Source organism: Micropterus dolomieu, linkage group LG06 (assembly GCF_021292245.1).
Source record: "Micropterus dolomieu isolate WLL.071019.BEF.003 ecotype Adirondacks linkage group LG06, ASM2129224v1, whole genome shotgun sequence".
Classification (NCBI taxonomy): domain Eukaryota; kingdom Metazoa; phylum Chordata; class Actinopteri; order Centrarchiformes; family Centrarchidae; genus Micropterus; species Micropterus dolomieu.
In genome coordinates, this window is record NC_060155.1 from 24,811,054 (window position 1) to 24,834,025 (window position 22,972).

A 22,972-nucleotide genomic window follows, 5' to 3' on the forward strand; every position below is an offset into this window, starting at 1 on the left:
AATATGAAATGTATTGAGTTTCACTGCAGACTGGTGTCTCTGTTAATGGTGACAGACACACACATAGATCCGTGTTATATATGCTCATCTACTCTATGAAACGTCTGTATCCTCACTATGCTGCATTTTTATAAACTATGATGAACTAGTCGTGAGTCACATCTCTGTCTTCCAGGTGATTTCATTTTTGTGTGTTGTATTGATGTATGTCAATGATGAGTGGTTTTTACTTTACTATTTACTTTAATGATAAGGGAGGCTGGTGTCAGTGGATCCTGACCGATCCGGTCAGCGTGTCAGGAGATTTAAATAATCAATGAAGTTATGATGCTCTACCTTCTACGCAAATGCACACAGTGTCTCCCACCCATAACCCCCCCCGCTATTAATCAGAATGTTAATTTTTATGACTACACCCACCCAATCCGTGGATAGAACTATCTAAAGGATGTGCCCTTTAAATAGCTGGGAAATACTGCAATATTGACTTTAGACCAAGTTTTTGTTGGTCAATTGCTTTCCACTGCCTCAAGCAATGTGGCAACAATGCGCCTGACCAAGCCTCATTTAAGAGCAACACTCCCATGGGCGCACAGATGAGTGTGAGTACATTAGCTACTTACACAACGTAGGAACTGGACGTGAAAATGATAACTGTGCACTGTGTGCTGTGAGCCGCTTGGATAAGCTAGGGCCCTAAGAGCCAGACAGAAGCCTGGCATAAAACAAAGAGAGAACCACAGTCTGTGAACAACAAACCATGTTAGCCTCCAAGCTAATGTCTTACAAACAGGGACGCATGTCTTGTCCGTGCACCTTGAGTTGCTGAATGAACTACCAAACAAACATCCGCCAGGAAAAAGATAACTGCTAACCTGAGTTTGCAGATAACTAGCTAGGTAGCACACCGAACAAATCAAAAACGAACTTTCAAAAGTCAAGATTGCTCAGTTTATTGATGCTAAATGGGCTGGTCCTTCATCAACACCACTGCACCATCTTTGCACTGAGAAAAGCTACAGTTACAAGTGCAGATTTGTTAACATTGTTGTCTATGTAGCCCTGTTACACCAATTTGATAGCTGTGATAATTAGATAGATATGGCAGGTAATTTCTAAATCTGCAACCCATCAGTTCTGTGACCCTGGAGGATAACTACATAAAAAAGATCAAAGTTTATGTATTAATACTTAAGTATTAAGTATTGTCAAGTGAGGTGTTGCTGTGCCCTAGAGACAAGTTTGTACACTAACAGCTATAACAGTGTCTCTATCTAAATATTATGGCGGCACTGTTTTTGGTAACAGATGAAAACATTTACTCTGGCAAAATTTCTGAAATTCATATTTGTAACAAATCAAACATGTAGGCTACACTGACCTGCCCACTGAAGGCAGCTAAATGAACATTGTTAATTCCCATCAATTATACCAAAAATCTATTAAAAATCACTTGTGCACGATTTATCTCTGCACAAAGAAATGCCTTATTGTGATTTTAGTTGGACTTTAATTTGTATTTGTGATATTTTAAGCCGAATGACGACTTACCTGCAGCAACACAGGCCAATATCAGTGATTTCTTTTCCTGCTGCTGCCGCTGCTCCGTGGCATTAAAAACCCCCCATACAGTAGGTCCTCTCATCACCGGTAGGTGTCGCTGCTGACACTGGTACCCAAGCTGTTTTTGAGTCTGTCTGGATGGGATGGGGGATGTATTGTGAACTAGAGGAGAAAGAGAGAGAGAGAGAGAGAGAGAGAGAGAGAGAGCACCTCTGCTGCTCTTCCTGCCTCCTCTCCTGTGCGCAGCGCTCCGGCCCGGCCGCTCCTTCCTTCCTCATTTCCTTCCCACAGCTGGCTCTCTCCTCTGGATGCTGGCTTTGTCCTTTCACACATCGTGCTGGACCAAATACTTAAGAGGGTGGAATGACTGACTATCTGTTTTGCATGGTCTGAATTTCGGGAAATTCGCACGTCGGAAAGGAGGGGAGTCAAGAGGGAAAAAGGAGGCTCTCCGTCCCCCGAGGGAATTTATTTTACAGTAAGCAGGCGCAATGTCATTCCAGTTTCCTCATTCCTGCTTGTCTCACACCTCCCATATGTGCAAATGCTTGAAAAATGCTAGAATGTGACAGCCTGCTGGGAATATGGCTGGCTGTTGTATTTTGTTCAGAGTGTGTGCCAGATGTTTTAGCTATTTTAGTTTATTCCGAGGCGTGGTATGGATTGTGTTTTTATTATGATGCGCTAAAGGGCTGTGGTGCGCTTGTCGTGGACTGAAAATGGAAACCCCCGTTTCAGTTTGACTCGCCATCCATGCATCTGAGGCCATGGTGTGTGGGGGTCGGAGGAGAAAGGGGGGGGTTTAGCTCACGCGAAAACGGTATCACTTTAAGATTGACCGAAATTTGAGGGATATTCGTGCGATTATCAGAGGTGACAGCGCTCATCGTGGCCGGCTGCGCGGTCTTTGTGTTGCCTTTGCAGGGCGATGCTGGGACGAACAGAATATTTGTTTCCCTAAGGCCATCACCAGACATGTGAACTGGATGAAGAGCACCTTGCTGCCTGTGTGCTCCAGCTCTGGCTTGCCTGCCTGCTTGAATGGCTCCATGTTGATCACTAAAAGCACCACAGTGTGTCTCTGATCCACTCCAGGCTGTTTCTCCTCCCTGCTGTAGAGTAATTAATTTCATTCACTTTGCCAAGATTACTGTGTTTCAACAGAGAGCATCATAATGTTTGCTCATGTTAATTGTGTGTGGATTCTGCTCTGTGACCTGGCAGAAATTAGGGCTGCTCCTGTCTACTGAATTAGTCCTCATATAGCCTTACAGCATCTCCAGTCATTGTGTCTTGCATGGCAGTTTATGATGCCTCATTCAAAGTTAATCTCTGTGTTTTCTCTCATGAGTTGTCGTGCTGTAGATCACAGATCACTCCCAAGATGGAGGAGCTACCCAACCCTAAAAAGAAGTGATGTATGTTGCTGATTAGTCCAGCAGACCAGATTGTGTCTGGCAGTGAAATGTCTTATTAATTTGGTTAAACAGGCTCCTTTTTTTGATTGACCATTGTACATGTGCATGCACAGTATGTTGTGGCAGATGTTTTTCATTAGGTTGGAGAGAAAAATAATGACAAAGATCAGTGGATTTGGCAGCGTAAAAATTAGTTGACCATGCTTAGTAGTGATGGTGATGTTTTCATATTTATTAAGGTGGATAGTTTCTCTGCTTTTAACCTCAGTATCCTATGGATCCTATTGAACACTAGAACCAGTCAAATCCAAACAAATCAGTTTACAGATGGTAGAAACAGGGTGTGAACTACTGGGGAGCCAGGAGGAGCTTGGCTCTTCTTAATAAGGCATGAGCTCCCCTAAAAACATAATTTGTGAAATTTTGAGGCAACTCTAAAATACTGAAAATATGCAATTTTTTCCATGAATTTCAATTTTTCTGTATCTTCTTCATCGTGAATCATGAGTAAAATTAGGCTATTATTTTTTATATGAATGGTGCATGAAGGTGATTCATCATTAATCGACTTAAATTGCAGCATTCATGTTATTCTTGAAGCATCGCTGTGCAATATCACTTCACTCCCAAAGATCAGGAAAAAAAGAACTTTCTTAGGCCTACTCAGTCTGAACGCTGAATTGCCAGAACTCATTAATGATAAAGCACTAGATAGAGCCCTGGAAAAGCTTTGCAGCTTCCCACGTCATCTGAATGTGAGAGGGGGTTTTCTGCCATTAATGATACTGACAGCAATAGGTTGACTGGAAACAGCTCTCATCGCTCATTTTTGCAGATCTTAATGGACGCCCTCCGTCCTTTGTCAAACTCTTGCTTTAAAGCAAAGCTGTGTATTCTTGTCATGTTGCATGTATTCTGAGCTGAGTGATGTTATCCTCTCAGATTGATTTATTTTAATCTTTTTTTAGAGACCTAAAACTCCCATATTTCACAATAAAAACGGTAAAGTTAAGAAAAAATTTGTGAGGGTTAGGTTGATCTCCTGCGGTGTCCCTTCATGTTGGGAACAACTGACTTACCAGTATAATCCGAAATAGATACCATAATCAGTATTTTAACACAAACTCTTGCCAGTTTGGCACGAATATGATAGTTTCAACTCCTTGTCTCCATTATTCATTTGGTTTGCTAGAGTGCACAAAAACAGCTTGAGTTTACTGACTGCTACGAGCCAGATATGCAGCACTGCAAAGCTCTACACACTTAACATACACAGGTGAAACTGCCAGCACACACAACTCTCGTCACACAACATTTAACTGATCAAAGAGCTTCTTTTCCCAAATGTTGTTGCATGCGTTCCCGTTACATGCTGAGCGGGATTACAGGAAGGCAGAAGTCTTTAAAATACATTTAGCTGCTACTCTGGGGTATAACAGAGTACTCCGCATCTTCCATCTCCCACCCCCAACCCCTCTCTCGATTTCTCTGCCTAATTGCTAAAGATTCATGGTAGATGGTGGAGTGACCCTACAGCTATGTCCCTGGTGAAAAGTCTGAAAAGTGATGCACTTTGCCACGGTTAAGTGTAAAGAGCGTGTCATCCTTTTCCAAAAACTCGTCTCGGCTGCTGCAGACTCAACAGGCTTTATTAAGTTTTAATGTTAAGAAGGTGATACATGTAATGTGGAGAAGCTCTTAATAACGTTTCACTGAGACAGATCCCAGACGTGAATTACTGCCCCTGCACCTACAGTCAAAATATTTTGAATCTATTGCTCTCTCGGTCTAGACTAGTATAATTCATTTAGACAACACATTTAATTCAGCTTACAACATGAGCAGTCAGATGATTGTACAGGTTTATTTGGAGATAAAAGTGAAAGTGAGTGCACCAAGAGTGTTGGTTTTAATCCATAATCGCAGACAGAAACTGTATTTGTGTTTCTTGCCAACTCGGATTCTTTTTAGCAATGTCACCAGGTTCCCAGATTGCAGCAAAAAACATGAGGTGTCCAGTGTAATTATTACCAATAGAAATGATTCATGACCAAATTTATGAAAAATAGATACAAGTTGTAACACACTGGAACACACTGGAATCATAATTAGGTTGCATGCCAGTTAGCGATATTTGTCATCGATAAAAAGGTTCAATGTTAAAAATCAAGCAGAAAATACAGTGAAAAAAAAAAAAGAACGCCCTCCACTCATTAAGATTAACCATCAGGGCTACTATAGATCCTCTATATAGTGTGTATAGGGGTTGACACATACTTAATTAGTATGAAACATCATATGACCCACTTTTGCAGCAGTATTAGCATGCTTAAGTAACTTCAAAGTTAAAGTTGTTTTTCATGAATGGTTCTCTTATTTCATCTACCCCCTGATGACTTTATATAAGATCATATAAAAGAAGCAGCTATAACTGGGGACTTATTGATGGTGAACGTGGTATTAGTACCACTGCCAATAATTATGATTATGTAAATACTTAGCACATTTTTACATTTATTAATATTTCATATCGTCATTATACCACTAGTGATAGTAAAATAAATAATAATAGTAATATACCAGCGTACACAATTTGTATTCATGTGTTTATTTTATTTTTTCAAAACAACCACAGTCCTTGAGATGAATTGACAGCCACAAAATGAGATACACTTTGTGCCAAAACCATTCACTACTTCAGCCATATATTGTCCTAACCCGATAATCTCTGCCGATAACCTTGTTCAGAAAGAGTGACACATGGCGAGAGAGAGCGAGATGGCAGCATCTGATTCATATCACAGCCTCCACCCAGTCAGTAGATGGGGAAGATAGGTTGCCTGGTCAACAACCTCTTTGTTGCTTGAACCACTCAGAGCAGAAACACAGTAGGTGACGCAAAAAGCAGGACAAGCCGCTGACATCGTTGCCCACGTTTACATGCAATATTTGTAGTCTAAGGATGAGGGAATGTCTCTGCATAAGCCAACTCGGAGCTTTAATCTGAGCTTTAATCGGTGCCTCAACAGACTGGAGCACATGATTCAGACAAACAGCAGAACATTTATAGTACCACTACATGTATACAGTACTAGTATCACTGACATATTAGGGTTAAGGTGAGTGTTAACTGCAGGTCTTCAATGCAGACTCTTGTCTCCTGTACCAAACACCTGTCCCCGAACCCGACCACCACACCCTTACTTTGTACTTCACTACATAAAGAGTGCAATTAAGAGAAACCAGTTTACTTAACTAACCAGGTGAAAAACTAAATCCTGAGTGCATGTTAGTAAAATCACTGATGGTGGTCTAATACCTTGAACGCACCTTGCATGGCTCTATGACGTTGCGTCTTTTTTCTGGCCTCAGCTTAGGTTCATATCATACATGTTTTTATCTGTTTTAATTGTGTTTATTGTTTATATACAAACAGGAGTCTGTCCAGGGTGTTTTATTTTGAAAATCCTGTCTGGCTGGATCTCTATGCATCCATGCAGCAAGATGCTTCCATCAAAAGTAGACTAGGCGCATATTTTAAGTGAAGAGCCACTTCTGGGACGTTTCTGAAATGCGCTGCGGCGTGTCTGGTGGAATCACAAGCATTGTCTAGAGTGGCCGGGATCAGCTCCAGCGGAATAAGACAACTTTATTAATCCCTCTAGGGGAAATTCATTGTTTTCACTGAATTACACACACAGGCACAAACAGGACCTATTCGAATTAACTTATGGAGAGATGTTAGAGCGAGGGGGCTGCCACGTAGTCGGTGCCCACTTAGGGGTTCAGAGCCTTCCTCAAAGGCACTTTCAGCAATGCCCAGGCACCTCTCCAGCAACCAGTTCACAAGCAGTATGACTGGACTCGAACTGGCCACCCACCGGCTCCCAAGCTACTGCCGCCTTTATCAAGGCATAACACTGCCAGTGTTGACTCACGCTACACAGTATATTGATACCTGCAGCACTGACCAGGTGACAGAACGACCTGACAACCATTTCCTCTCTCTGCGCATTCCACTTGTGAGTCCGGCTGGTTCACTAATGGATGATGACAAATAACGGCTGCACTTTGCTTCCCTGTCTCAGGCACTGAGTGGTTTTCCCTCTTCTCCTCTGCCCTAAGAGAAGAGAGGAGCAGAGCAGGAGCTATGGAGAGGGTAATGGTTGTTTGTCAGCCACGTCATTTTGTCACTTGAGTTTTGTTCATTTCACTCGACAGTTGAGTGTGGACTTTTCAGCCGGAAAACTCTACTTGCAAAATCGCTTTGAACCTATATTTACAATGGCACCTATTTGGTTGAGCATTAAACAGACAGTTAAGTGAAAATGCGACCATAGCTGTCTCACTCTGTTCAGTTGAATAATATGATTTAGTTCAATGTAGTCTATTAGTGATCACAAAATACCTGTTTTTTTAGCTAAAAGAACACCACACTATTTTTCAAATCACTGCAGCACATTAGCAACTTAATGAGTAATGGATAAATGAGAGTCATCTTTCATCTCTGTGTTAAGCCAGGTCCAGGCTGTCTTCATTGTTTCAGTGAGTCCACCATCCTGGCAAAGCTCAGACCCTGCGTGTTCCTCTGCACTGAGGGAGACAATAATACTCCTCCTAATCCACCTCTCTCTGCATTGCTCACCCAATCAATCCCCCATGGAGTGGGACGTGGCCAAGTTGCGGTTGCCAAGTTGTGGTTGCCGTGGCAACAGGGACTCGGGGTTTGCTGTGATGTCAGCCAGGTGCGTTCTGGCGGTTTGGGCTCCAACAAGGCCGACCCTTGTTGGGGATAATGAGTAAGGCTCTGCTGTCATGGCGATGACTCTTTCTGTGGATGAGGGGAGGTCAGCGAGGGGCGACTCCCAATTAGCTTGTAGTGTGTGAGGGAGAGAGTGAGTGGATGGGTGGGAGTGGACGGGAGAGTTTCCCCTTCTGGTTTGTTACTGTGTATTTGTGTGTGGACCAACGCACATTTCTGCGTCATGTGTAACAAAAACTAAAAACACGTTGCGTGTCATATCTTGCCTTTTCATAAAACAATTAAATGGTCGTTGAAAATGGTTATTTTAACAATGCTAAAGGGGCTGGGTATTGTTTGAAATGTTTTAGTGCAGATACGTAACCCCAAGTTTCAGTACCAATACAAAAATGATACTCTTTTAAAATACTTACTTACATTTACATTTACTCATTTTGCAGACGCTTTTATCCAAAGCGACTTACATTTGAGGAACAACATACAAGCATCAATAAAGCATCAATACAGAAAGAGATCTACAAGTGAAAATAGATACTAAGCAGCAATAAAGTAGAGTAAAGTACCAGAGAAAACTAGTAGGAGCTAACAGCACGTACAGCATCAACTGGGTAAATACCTAGGGAAAGAAGTAAGAGTTAACGAAATAGGGCAATCAATACAAGAGAATTGTAAGGAGATATACGAAGAAGAGCACAGGAAGTGCATGTTAGAGGTTAGAGATGTTGTAACAGAAAGTGTTTTCGGAAGAGATGAGTTTTCAAAAGCTTCTTGAAGTTAGAAAGGGACGCCCCTGCTCTGATGGCGTGTGATAGCTTGTTCCACCATTGTGGTATTACATGAGAACAGCCGGGACTAAGATTGCTTTGTGTGTAGGGATGGCAGAGCCAGACGGCGTTCGTTGGAGGAGCACAGTGGCCGAGAAGGAACGTAAGTTTGTATTATGGAGTTTAGGTAGATGGGTGCAAACCCAGTAGTCACTCTTTATGCAGCATTAGTGACTTAAATTTGATTTGGGAGGCCACAGTGAGTCAGTGGAAAGTGACATGAACTGAATGTCATTCTACAAAACCATTTTTTGCCAAACTTCTCAAATGCTAAATGTTGTTGAAACAGTCTAAAACTAGATTATGGTTGCAAAAAGTACCAAATTAAAGCTGCAGAATTCCAAAACATGCTAAACAGATACACATGTCAGACATATTATGGCCTTGCCATATAAAGTTGATGTGGCTAAGTGTTTGCAATCCATTGTCTATTTTTGGGGGGGGTTTCTGGTTACTTTTTTTGTCAGCTGTGGAGTTGGACAAGCAACGTATAGTGTTTATCAGAGCTTTCATTGAAACGCTTGCTATGGCTAGAAACAAAACAATAAGCTAAAACGCTCTGTGGTGTTGCAGAGTCAGGTGATAATTCTCTGTGGGATCGTCACTACGGGTGACACCATTCACATTACATATAGTTATGATTCATATTTAATATGAAAATACAGATTAGCTCAGATTTAAAGTAGGATTAGGAATTTGTCTGGGCATTTGATCCCACTTCAGCTCTTGACTTTTTACCAAAAAGTAATAATATTAAATGATTTCTAGTGCCACTTATTTATAAATTTTTATTTGCTATGAGCAAATTTGTGAGTACTAGAAAAGCAGATAATGTATTTAATGTCTGTAAGAAACTGAACTGTTGTTTTAGCATATATACATCTTTATATGCTCATTTTCCGATCTTTGTTACCCTTTGTGATTTCAGTGGACTGAACAGAGCAAACACATCAGGCACCAAAGCTTTTAGACCTATTTACCTGCTCACTCAATCTATTTCACAGACAAAAACTGTTGTTCTTATATTTTGTGCTCTCAAATGAAAGTGTGACTCTGCGTGCCCTTGTTATTTTGCATGCCTGAGCTGTGTGTGTTTGTTTGTTTTTGATGGGGTGGGTGCTGAAGGACTGGCTGCAGTCTTTGTTCTCAAATGAATTTAGGATTTATGAACTCTTATGTGTGTAAGTGGGCCTTACATAATTACAAATGAGCTTGTTATCTATAATGCTTCTGAGAGAAGGTCATTATGTCCCGCAGAGTTTTTGGAGCTGTGAAGTAAAAAAAAAAAAAAAAAAAAAAGAAAAAGAAAAGCATAGATTGCGGTGGTCTAACAACAATTCATCAATTATCACCTTGATGAGAACAATTCTCACAATGCTTTATTTTTCTGCCTGTGTTCTTTGGAAATGGCAGAGGATGAGCTCATACAGATTTTTCAGACAGTGGCAGGTTGTTATTTTCATCTGGGTGTGAAACTAAGGTATTTTTAGAGGGAGTTTTGGCACCCTTGTGTTTTTTTTTAAGCATTGGTCCTTTTTGTGTCCAGTTTAATAAAATAAAACATATGCACTTCATTTCGGCAAATAAACGCTGAAATTGCATGTCTAAGATTTGTTTTAACATGGAAATACATGAAAGTGTTATTTTCTTCTCTTTGTCCCAAACCCCCCCACCCTCTTTGGCACCACTGTTTAGATTTTTACCATGTTGGTTGTTTCAATTTTGCTGACATGGTGGTTTGTGGGGGGTCTGTTGAGGACTGCACAGTTTCATTGTAGTATTTTTGTTTCAGGCTGTGTCCTTGACTGTTTTCTGACCAAAGATCCACTATAAAAATGTATCAGAAGCGGACATTTCAGTAGAAAAAATTATCGCTCAGCCAATTCAATATGAAGAGGGTAAAGAGCAAAAAAAAGATAAAAGAAAATGCACTAGCAAAATTGGGAGGGGATGCTATCTTTTCTCTTTCTCCGACAGTTTTTATTACATAAGCATTTTTTAAACTTTTAAGGGCATTTTGGTGCCCCAAGTCCTCATTAATTTGTAACCTTGTGCAAGCATTTGCTTACTTGCAGGTTTTGTATGAGAGTGTGTGTGTGTGTGTTTGTGTGTGTGTGTGTGTACGCGTGCAGTAGAGGAAGTGGCGTCAGGCCAGAGAAGCCCTCTTTGTCTGGCTTTAATGCCTCTTCATTCACTGTACTCACATCCAGCCAGCGGCCTGACAGCAACTAATCTCCTCTTTATCTTAAAGGTTTGCTCAGCACTTTGGTGTCCCATTCAGACTGGCGCAAACCAAAGATTTCAGGCAGCCACGCGGCACTCCTAGTTGACTGCTCTTCTATGTCCATTAATTGTCATTGTCTGCAGGAGTAGTCAGGTTTAGCTCTAACCTCGCTAGCCGTAGTAATAATTTTTTTTTAGGCATGTCCAGACTTAAAATTGTTATTTTTGCCAATAACAGGTCACTGTGCTCCATTATGATACACTAATTAAAGACAATATCTCTTAGCATGTGTGTGTGTGCATGGGTACAAGAAACGCTATGCCAATAGTAGCACATTCAGTTGACCAGTCATCAGCCAGATAGAAACGTGAATAACCTGTGAATGTGCAACTGCCACCACTGGTCCCCACTGTTTGTCTGAGGGACTCATTTTCCTTTGTTTGTCTATGAGTTTCAATTTGAGTTTCCAGTACTGAGGTCATTTCAGTGTCTGGATCTTCTCTACATTTTTTTTGCCAGCTCACTGTGCTTTATGGTCACACAAGTCGAGACAATGAAATGTGTTATGTCTTTGCATGTGTGTGTCTATGTACTTTAACAGCAGGGTAATCCTTTATAAACATTTTGCCACAGCAATAGCCAGAATGAGATCGTGAGTCAGCAAACATTAGAACCTTTTGTGCTTGAAGACGATATGGGTCATTAGATTTGCTGATCTCTCAAACAGCCCTAGCTATTAGTGACCTGTCAAATGGCTTCCCCTGCTCACAATAAACAACGTTGTTTACATCCAGGATGAAGAAAAAAGTAAGATAGTAAAACATTAACAGATCTAATTAGCTGGAAAGGTCTTGTTGTGAGATATTTAGACACAAAATAAGCAGTGCAAATAATGAGGACGTCGCTTTCAGTCACTGCCTGTGAAATTAGCCCTGGCTCACAAGGCCACACCCATGCTGTATGTGCAATGCTCTGGATAGGGGATTTGTTGAAAGGAGTGCTGTCACTGATGAGCCTGGCTTGGGCTACACAGACAGATGCAATCAATAGAAACCCACCTGATACTCACCTTTTAGTGAATCTTTATAAATCAGTGGTGTTTTGTCATCTTTACATTTACCGACACCTTACATGATAAAATTTAACCATAAATCCTTGCACGTTTGGAAACTCATTTGAATACAGATTGAACTTGTTGAAGTTATTTTTTGTCATTTCATCTAGGACATAGGAAATATTTAAGTATTTTAATGAGCTTTGATGTCAGAAAGATTTAAGATTTAAGATTTACTCTTGGGAAAAAGAATGAGATGGAAATGAAATTAAATCAAAGATGCTTGTGCTTTTTTATAACTAGTATGAATCAGCTATCGGACACTCTCTGTCAGCTATGTGGGACTTTTTTGGGTATTTTATCACCAGACCCAGTTAAGCAAAAGTGGCTCCAGCATTTGGCAGCTGCTGAGTGAAAATATCACACACTGCCTCTTCAAAGACAGGCCTGGAACACAGAATGAGCCTCTGAACAAAGCTCAAAGGAAATATTTTCTCTCAGACCTTTTAACTTTGACTAATAAGGATTTGTCAGGTTTTGCTGAGCGTCTCGTTGATGACTAAGCATTGTGTCTGACTGAGAGATGAAGATACTTTGCAGTTTATTGGCTAAGGGTCAAATCCCTCAGAGATTTTCACTCAGCTGGCTAACATACTGCTCTCCATGTGCTCAAGTATGCGAGTTAGGGCTGGGAATTCCTTATTTGCACTCCTTTCAGCTGCTGTAGTGAAATAACAGTGTCCTTACTTATCTTAGCCTTCAGGCTAAATTAATGAATCTCATTGATTTGTTGCAGTGAAATAACACTGTGTCATCGGTTAACTCGCTTTTCAGCTTAATTAATGGAAGACATTGATCAGACAACGATAAGCTAGATGTGTGTATCTGCAGTGCAAGACCTTTGTGTTGACCTAGATATGCATGACTTCTACTTTACTTTTCATGACTCTTACATTAATATTCATCACATTTGATTGCCCAACAAGCAGTGGCGGTTCTAGACCAATTTTATTGAGGGGGCCAGGCTGGGGCCAGTTGTTTTGCCAGAGGGGCACATTCAATCCTTGTGACAAAGTGGTGAGCAAACCCACTTTGTCACAAGGGGGATACATATTTTGGCAGACTGGTGGGACCAGTAGCAACTGTAATCGCTTTTTGTGTATGAAAAGTGCTGTTTAAATGCAAAGCATTATGAAATTATTATGATAATAATTTACCCTTTAAGGAGGGGGACAATTTCCAGCAATATCCAAAGGCTATTCAAGCAATGGAAACATGGATTACAAGGACAATATATTGTCTACAATGCTGCATTCAGTTTAATGTAAATCGATGGCGTCGATATTACTAGGAACAGCTTACTTGAAAAAGGTGACAGTCTGTCTAAATCTATCTTCCAAACAGTAACATGGATGACTAAGTGATCAACTACTTGATCAGTTATAACATAGTCAGACTATTGCGAAATAAATGTTTGCTTTACAAGGGAAACTATATGCTCGTCATGTTTAGACATTCTCAATTTAGAGCAATGAATAACACGTAACGTTAACGTTAGCCTATAAAAGCATTCATTTAAGCCCTGTGCTAGCTTGCTCTGCAAAAACCTCGTTCACACACGTTAAATTTTTCATTTACGTTCATGAAGTCGAAAGTCCGCCTTCACCGTTGAATGCACACGTGCTCCCGTGGCAGGGGGAACACTTTCTATCAGGGATAACAAAGTACTTATAAAACGTCACTGGGGATAATTACCTTGGCACGACACCGGACAGTGGCGATATAACATCCGAAAGGATCCGACTAGTTGAGACACATTTGTTCTGCCTATCGCATCAGCACCGTATCGTCGCAAGGAAGATATATTACTATGATTATTATGATTATTGTAGACTTTTCGTTCTGAGGGGTTCATAGGGGGAGTGCAAGGTTCGTGTTACAGGGGCACTGGCTCCTGCTGGCTCCCACAGCAAACAAGTCATTATTTACACAAGGACTCATGTTGCTTTTGCAGACATTTAAGTAGTTGACAATATTGCTGCATATGATCCTGGTTGTAGGCAGGTGTATTGCAGTAAAAAAAAAAAAGGCCTGGGTGAACCATGCCTAATCTTAGTTACTGTATCGAGGGCCTGTGAGTATCTATTACTCTCCACGCTATCAGAACTGTAGTTTATTTGTTTATGTTGAATGTAGCCTGCAAGCTACATCAGATCAGCTAGATAAAATGGACTGTGCTACTGTAAAACAGGATTACTAATGTAAAAACAAAACCCTTAGTTTTGCTAAGGAGCTCAGGGCTTTTGTTGAGATTATTATTTTATGCAGCATGTTTCAAATAATGTCATATGTCCACCCTCTGAACTCAGATTAATTTGAGTCCCTCATGAATGCAGCTCCAGCTAGTGTTTTTGCCTGCTAGCTTTAGCACGGAGGGCGCTTTGTTTTTGGTGGTTGGTTGGTTGATTAAGGCTGTTCCAGCAGACCACAAAATAAGTGATGCTAGAATATAGAAGATAATTTGTACAGTGTTTATTTGCCTTAACTCTCCACTACAGCCCTGGTTGTAGCCTAAAGTTTCGGGGGTTTTACATTGAATTACAATTTGGCAGTGTTTTTATGCTGAAATTAAAGAGGACTATAAGATCACTGTCAAAACTAGGACAATAATTAATGATTCTTAACTTAAATTTGCCCTACATATGGTGATCCAATCCCCTGACACTTGAGACACGTGGCTTCGGCCTTGGGTTTAAAGCATGGAGAGGATAGGTGAGGAGAGGAGAGAATGATACACGGGAGTGAGGAAGTGAAAAGCAAGTGCAGAAGGAGGCAAGAAAAGGCTTTATGTATGCATGCAGTGAACAATCTTCACCAGTGACTGTGGGAGCCAGTGACACATGAAATATGAGAGACAGCAGCACACTCCACTATTTATAGCACTGCAAGAGAGAAAGATAGAGAAAGCGGCTACACCACATACACTCCAGGGCAGAGTTGGCATCATTTTTTTATTCACTGAAGAGAAATTGTGCCCAATTATTAGAATGCACATATGTCACAGCAATGGCATCGGACAGGCCAGTCCGTAATCATGAGCATATACAAGTCCCTTCTATAGTGAGAAGGTTTCTTTTTTAACTCACAGATGCTCAGGGGGAAGCGCTGGTTGCAGCTTTGTGTTGTGGCTTTGTGATGGTTCAAACCTGTCCGTAGCTCAGCACTGTTTTGCACAAACTGCTAAAAATGCATCAGTGCTGTTGGGAACTCAACACGTCCTGTTCTGCTGGAGATAATGATGAAAATAAGCCAAAAGGAGCCAAGTCAAAGTGGGTACGCAGCTTGGAGAATCATTTCAGTTATGTTTAGATGGAGCTTTGACCTGTGAGTAAGATTCAAAAGAGGCTGGAAATCATAATTTGAAATTTCTCTCACTAGAAATAGGTAACCACTACTATAATTAACATGGGATAAAAGGGCAACTGTGACTATGAATAGATGGTAGAATATTTAGAGAACACTTATCATTAGAAACAATCCACGACTGAACATTTTGATATAAGATGATTTGATGTAACCCAGAATTACATAGCATGCCAGTACTGTCAGGCCAAAGAAGCATCAGAAAATCAGCTAAAAATAACCTGAATTGGAGGAAGACTTTGATTTGTGCAGCAAGATAAAGACATAGCCTGGCCTACCACTTTTACATCAACTATGAAACATAGAAAATCCATCTTTCTTCTTTGTTTTCCTAAAAAAGTACAAGTTAAAAAAATGCTGAAGAAGCTGATATTTGTGAGTGCTTTTGAACAGCTCTTTTCTGTTTCTTGACATTTCATTTATTCTCAATTTCTCACAGTATCCTAACTTGCATCATGCAGTCCAAACCACAGTAATCTCAGCTGTTTGATGTTGCTATTCTCATGCTTGGACTCAGGCTTTAGCCATGGTCCGAGGCAGAAGCTGTGGGCAATTGCACCTCTTTGATCCTACCCCCCACAAGTGATGGGCTGATGTATTATGCATGGCGCTACAGTAGCTAGCCAGTGGGCTAGTAGTGCTCTGGGGTGGTAATGGTGATGCTCGCAGTGCTGAGAATAGCAATGGGAAGAATTTGTACTGTAGGCTGAATTCCTCTATGGTCAGCTTTTTTTGTATGTATGTTCTGTTTAAGTGATGTATGACTGCAGTGCTATCACTGGGTGGAGATCTGTCTCAGTCTCAGTAGACGATGCTTACAAAGGAAGAATACTTGAACACTAGAGTACACTGTAAGAAAACTGTAAGAAAAACGTTTTAACTAGTGCGTAGCTGAAGAAAAGAAGTACATCCCAATGAAACTGCATTTTGAGAGCATCTAACTAAATTTATGTAATATAAATCTTTTTGTCAAAATATCTCTGCACAGACCAAACCAAGTGGTGTTGTTGTGATGTTAGATATAGTAACAGGAGAGTTGTGAGTATCGCTGTCTGGAGCTGGTGTTACTGTCTCTGGGACCGTCTTGTCCTCTATGCTTGTTAGCTTCGCAGCAGCAAATGTGGCAATAGTTTGCTAATCCACAATGTAGCTAACGTTAGTAACATTGCTTGCTGTGTTGTTGTTAGCTCCATGTTAGGGCATTTTACTTGGTATTGGTTTTCTCTCTCAGAATTGCTTACTCCACCTTTAAAGAGCTCCTGTTTTCTAAATTCCAAGTTTTTTGGATTGTATGGATGGCTGGAGGAACCACGAAAAATATTCTTCTTTTCATGAAATTATTAATTTGGGATCTCAACATCACAAAATTATTATTTGCTATGTCACGATAATAAAATATGTATATTTTTTATTATTTGAATATTAATTATTATCTACTCAAAAATGTCTACCCATGTTCTCTCTTGCCTTTGTAAATTTTGACATAATACAACTTACTGACACTTTCTAATGGCTAAAGAGGAAATGCAGATGTTCAGTTGAAAGTTTAAAAGAAACATCAAGCAGTACATCACTGTCCACATGCTAATTCGTTTACTGAATCTGAGTGAGCAGTGGGGTGTAAACTGATCAATGTACTGCACTTCTGTACAGTTAAGGCAGGCAGGACAACTGAAATCCTTAATTCTCTTTTTGGTCGTTCACAGTGTGAGTGTGTATCCTTTACTTTGTTCTGTCCACTTTTCCAATTGTTGTGAGAATGAAAAATCTCATCTCCGCTGTTTTTGTAGCCACGGTTATGACAAGATCCCCAAGATGGGAATGATTAACTACCAGTTGTAGGCTTAGCGCTGTACTGTATTTCACATTTCATTGTTGTTGAATCACTCCCTCAGCCCTCCGAGGGACAATCTCACCAAGTTCACCTCAGTTTTTCAGACAAATGGAACGACACTTAAGATCTCTCAAGGGCAAGTGCCGAGGGAAGTCAAAAAACTGATGACATTCCCATCAGCCTCAGCTGCATTTTGTGTTTAGTGCTAATTTCATGTTAAACACTAAGAGCTGCCAGCATGGCTGTTAACACGTCATGTTCTGTCTGTGAATAGCAGCAGTAGGCTTAATGGAACTGAATAACACAATAAATGATATTGTGAGTAACGTTTTCCACATGCAGTATTCTACTAACTGTTGTAAGTACGTTGTGAACAGGATCTGAACACAAGGTCATTAGCAGCAGCAGTGTTCAGCTTCTTATCAGATATGACATTGTGCTAATGCTCGTGCAAGAGTTCATAGGGGGTAAGGAGCATTAAATCATTCCTGTTGCTATGCAACAGATTAAATCAACTTTGAAACTATCTAATTAGCTAGCCTGGTGTATCAAAAGGGTAGAGGTGCGGAAAATAGAAATGAAGCAGAGAAATGTATTTGTTTATACGAGGACATGGTGATGCTACAGGGATATTAATAGATGATGCCATTTCAAAGACTGTTCTCACAGCAATGTAACATTCTGTGTGGCTAAAACTGACACATGCTTAGTCTCAGGCATTATTTGTGTTATTACTGGGATGTATCTTGGGTGTATCATCCTTGAAACTCAGGAAATGAATCTAACTACCTCTGCAAATACAACTCTGCCCCACATATTTACTGCAAAACTTCAGGAGTTTAGTTCTAACAAAAAAAATATTTTTTTCTCTGACAAATCCTAGTTTGTCCAGTGCAGTTAACTCTGAACAGTTTGTTTTCCTCCTCTTTTAACTTTTGTCCACTGCCTTCTGGGAGGTTGTGCTGAAAGGGCCTTTGCTTTTTCTGGGAGTTTTTTCTCAGGTTCCGCCTTCTTTATTTTCAAAGTTTAGGAAATCAACATCAGCACCCAACTTAGTGTAATTCTTTATTCTTATTCTATTGATATTTTTCTATCAAGCCCCAAACGCCTCAGTACATTCAAAGGAGTGCCATTCAAAGGAGTGCCATTCCAATGAGCGCCATTCCACCACATGAAAAATTTAAAGTCTTAAACTCTGAATTGCCCACATTTCCCTGTTCGTTAGCGTGGCATAATTTATATGGGATAGCTAGGAGTGCGTTCATTTTAAATTGCAGATGACTAAATGATGTTTGAGTCACAAGAAGCACTAATCAGAAATCTGCTCAGTATACAAAAAACAATTAATTTTGCTGCTGAATACTTTGTGCCTGTGAAAGGTGGATATCAGAGTGTGTGTGTGTGTGTGTGTGTGTGTGTGTTTCTGAATGTGATTTCACCATTTAATGAACCACATTGGGAAACTTGGAACTCTCCGTATCTCTGCCTACATCTCAGTGTGTATGTGTGTGTGTGTGTGTGTGTGTGTGTGTGTGTGTGTGTGTGTGTGTGTCATCAATATGAGCTCGTTAGCAGTGACCTGCAGGATGAGGAGGTCAGATGTGTTGCCTGTGTGTTTTGAAGGTCTCTCTCTCTCACTCTCCATCAGGTTATCCCAACATGTCCCCATACCTAAGCGAAAAAATAAGTTGATTGTCCATGACTCCCGAATTAATATAGACATAAAAGTCCAGTGCATATCGGACCTTAAGGAGGTGACATTAAACATGTGGTTAACATTGTGAAAAGGTCACAGTTTGGCTGGCTTAAGGAAACAAAACTACTTGTTTAGAGTTTGGAAAAGATCATGCTTTAGGCTCTTTATACTAAGTCAACTGACTTAATTTTCTTCCGTCATACTTACTACAGCCACTAAAGGTTGTGGCCTAACATTGACGTAAATATGGGTCGTAATAACCTGCTTGAACAATCATCTTATAAGGGTTTTTTTTCTGGTGAGGGCAGGCTGGGTTATCCAGAGGTGCTTGCCTGTTGTCCCATCAACTGTCCAGTAGGGGTTTTGCATGCAACAATCTCATCCATTTACAGTGATGCTCTTTGGCACCTGTCCTTGACTTAATTCTTCAGCTAGGGGCCAAAATGGGCCACAGGTATGGCACAGCAGGATCAGTGTCATTTTTGATAGCAATCAATGAACCATGACAATATTCTTTCAGTTAAAATCTAAAAGCTAAAAATGAAAATTGCTCTTTAAGCCTTTACAAATTATTATTATATTATTTTTGAAGTAAACTACGCTCAAGTCTTGTGTCCTACGTATATGATATGTTTGCCTGTGTGTACACTACAGTACATGACCAAAATTATGTGGACAACCTAACATCACACCAAAATGTAGATCTCATTCACTGTGTGATAAGGCCTGGCTTACAGACAGTGTTCCAGTTCATCCCAAACGTGTTGGATGGCGCTGAGTTCAGGTCAGGCCTTCCCACACTGAGAAAATAATTTATTTATGGTCTTGGCTTTGTGTGCAGGGGCATTGTCATGTTGAAACAGGAACGCTCCTCTCCCAAACTAGAGCCACGAAGTTGAAATCATCCAAAATATTGTATGCTGCAGTATTATGATTTTCCTTAATTGGAATCAAGGGGCCTACCGAAACCAAATAGGCTCCAGTACCGCAAACCAAACCAAAAATGTCCACATACTTTTGGCCATAGAGTAATATATCCATTACCAACCACCCGTACCCTGCTGATATGTTGTTCTTGCACGCTCATTCCATTTGTGTCAGTCAACGGCTGATGATGTGCATTATCGTACAATTGTAATATTATACAAACTTGTGGCATTAAATGACTTCCAGTAACGTGTGATATACAGTATGATTAGGTTTGAAAACAAATAACAAGTTCTTAGAACTTTCACACACTAAAAGGACGACCTTGAAGGAACTTTCCTGAAATTTTACACCTAGATTCATCAATATGCCTCAGCTCTTTCCATCCCAGGATCAACACACATCCTGGGGATAAACCTGTGATGGAGATTTGCATTGATATGACAGCTGACTGAAAATGCTTTCCTCAGGATTTCTTCTCTTGACAAGATCATGAGTAAAAGATGAAGCCTGTGTGATTGTACTTTTTGACCATGTATTAGCTCTAAATATCCATTTGAACGATGACCTGAATTCCACAAAATGAAAGAAAGAAAGTGTGTGTGTGTGTTTGAGAGAGAGATAGAGAGTGATAGAATTGGAGATTGATGGAAATGTAGGGGTAAAGCAAGAGAGTGAAGTCACTTGGGTTTTGTTTCTGATTTATTTCATTGTATAGAAAATGACGAAACAAAAATTTGTCCAAGTGGGGAACACAATAATTTCAAGGCACTCATAAATAGTGGGAGAGTGTGAGTTGTCTTACGCTTCTTCACAAGAGATGTACAGTATAGAATTATGCAAGTGCAATTACCAAAATAACATGTATATAAAATGTGTATGATTTCTTAGTGTCTTTTTTTCTAATGTTGCCCAACAGCCATAGCTTCAGAATTGTCCGAAGGCCTTCATAGTAATTTGGACAAACATTAAATGATTTGTCGTTAGTGTTTCTTAAACCTTGATTTATTGACTTCTTTATCAATTGAGGTCAGCACCACAAGTTGAAACACAACATTGTTCAATTATGTGTCCTCCGAGTTTACCTGGAATTCCCAAACCTGTTTGTGTTTTCTCTATGCTGTTGTTTGTACACATACAGTCTAACGTTAGCTGTCAAGTATTGGCAAACGTTAGCGGCAGTTCCAGCGGGCTTTTGTCAGACCAGCATAAAGTCAGTTAACTTTAACCTAGGTCGGTCATATGTGAGAAAACCAGACAAACTGTTAGTAAGTTCCCGGTGAACTCGTGAAAGCCACTGCCTCAGGTGTGTGGTGATGCCAAAGGCTTTTGAGCGGACAGGAGGATGGCTGGTACAGGAAGAGTGATGTTCTGCATGCAGATGTAAATCACGCTCTCCTTGCCCCCTCCCCTTAGACCCGACTTGAGCTTCTCTGCCAACCACTGCACAATAAATGACCTGCCTTCCGTTTCTACTATACTCCTTCATTTTCCATTATTCTCTGTCTCACACATGCATACATTCTTCTTTTATACGGATATATTATGTAAAATATTAAATGTATGTATTGACTGCGTGAGATAAAAATGTATGAATGTGTGCATATGACCATGAGAATTAAAAGGTGCGAGTGTATGAATGAAAATTAATTAATGTGAAAATGAAAATATAGGTCTATGCATGTGAAAGGAGAAGAATGTATGTATGTGAGAAGGGACAGAATGAATTATGGCCTGTACGGCCCCTCATATTTAAACATAGTGTTCTCAGCTGTAAAAAGTGATAATGAGAGAGGTTAAACAGTGTGTGTGTGTGGTGACAGGTATCTGCGTGCAAGGTGGGCATGAGTGTGTATGTGTATATGTGCTGCCGGCAACCCAGAATTAGTTAGAGCTTATGGGGGATGAACAAATGTGTAACGGTACTGGTGGGACATGGACTTAGGTGCAGAGAAAAGTACAAGACACAGGGTAGAGTTCTTTACTGGTAAACCAGGCCGTCATTAGGTCAGTTCAAAACAGGCAAACAAAATCAGACAGGGAGTAAGCAAAATCCAAAATCCAAATAAGGCAAAGTCCTTAAACCAAAGATACAAACACTGGGAACTGCCAGGGAGCGATGAACACACAAGGTAGAACAAAGGGCAGAAAACACAGGGAGGACATACAAGGGCATGTCTGAGGGGAAAAATCTGCAGGTGTGGACAATTAGAGGCAGAAGACACAAGGGCAGGAACTAAAACGATGGGAGATGTTAGTCTTACAAAATAAAACAGGAAACACAATGGACAAGATTAACAGGATGTTAACAATAAGACACTGTTTTTGTACAAAAATGGCATGTGTTGCAAAAGTAATGAATGGGTGTTTTCAAAGAGTCAAAGATACGATTGTTTTAAAAACATTCACATGTGAAAGACCAATAAAATTAGCTTTTATCTGAAAATGCAGAATTAGCTGTTAAGCAGAATCCTGAATTTCAGCTCACACTGTTACTGTGTTTGTGGCTGTTAAATTACTTTGTCAAGCTCTATGATGGACATTTTGGTGATCAGTGTCTCAGCTGATAGAGGTGCAGATTGATTGCTTTGGATGAAAAATGCATTGTTACAATTGTTAAAATATCACAAACAGGTGTACAGAATGTCTTTTCATGATTCCCGCAGCTAATAAATAAATATAAATATATAGTTTCTTGTGAGCAAAGTCTTGACTGTGTACACTTCAGGCACCTAATATGGTTCACCTCTGGCACATATATAGTGTCTGGTATAAATGTATGGTAAATAGAATTTTCATAGATTCATTCAATTTCATTAAAATTACTAATATTATGTCAATATTGGAGGGATTATTGTGCTTTGAACTTGTGCAGCAGGCAGACAGTAGGAATTTCATACATGCTATTGTATTTTGGTTTTGCTACCAGCTGTTGCTCCTGGCTTGAATATGTGTCATGTTAGGCAGCTAAAGCTGATAGGTGTCCATCAAAGTAAGAGATTTGGAAATGTGAGGATGAGTGCATTATTTCCAAATACAGAAAATGTCCATGTATAAGCTTTCATGACACTGGGATGAGTTTTCTACCCTTGATTATTTGTAAATTGATAAGTCATCATAGCCCCTTGGCCACTGCATGTGCACTGCACTGGTGTGAGTGTGTGTGAGTAGATAGAGGCACAGAGAGCAGGCGTTTGCCAGCCTCTAGAGAGTTGAGGCACCCGAGCGTCTGTACTAGCAACACTGC

General features: G+C 40.3%; 1 protein-coding gene across 1 annotated transcript in view; it reads left to right on the forward strand.

Moving 5' to 3' along the window:
• Positions 1 to 8,653: 8,653 nt before the first annotated feature.
• The window catches only part of ctnnd2b (catenin (cadherin-associated protein), delta 2b), a 165,073-nt gene continuing 150,754 nt past the window's right edge, over positions 8,654 to 22,972 (forward strand). Inside the window, exon 1 of the mRNA XM_046051113.1 lies at positions 8,654 to 8,670. The gene's annotated coding sequence lies outside the window, so the exon portion shown is untranslated. The remainder of the gene's footprint in view (positions 8,671 to 22,972) is intronic.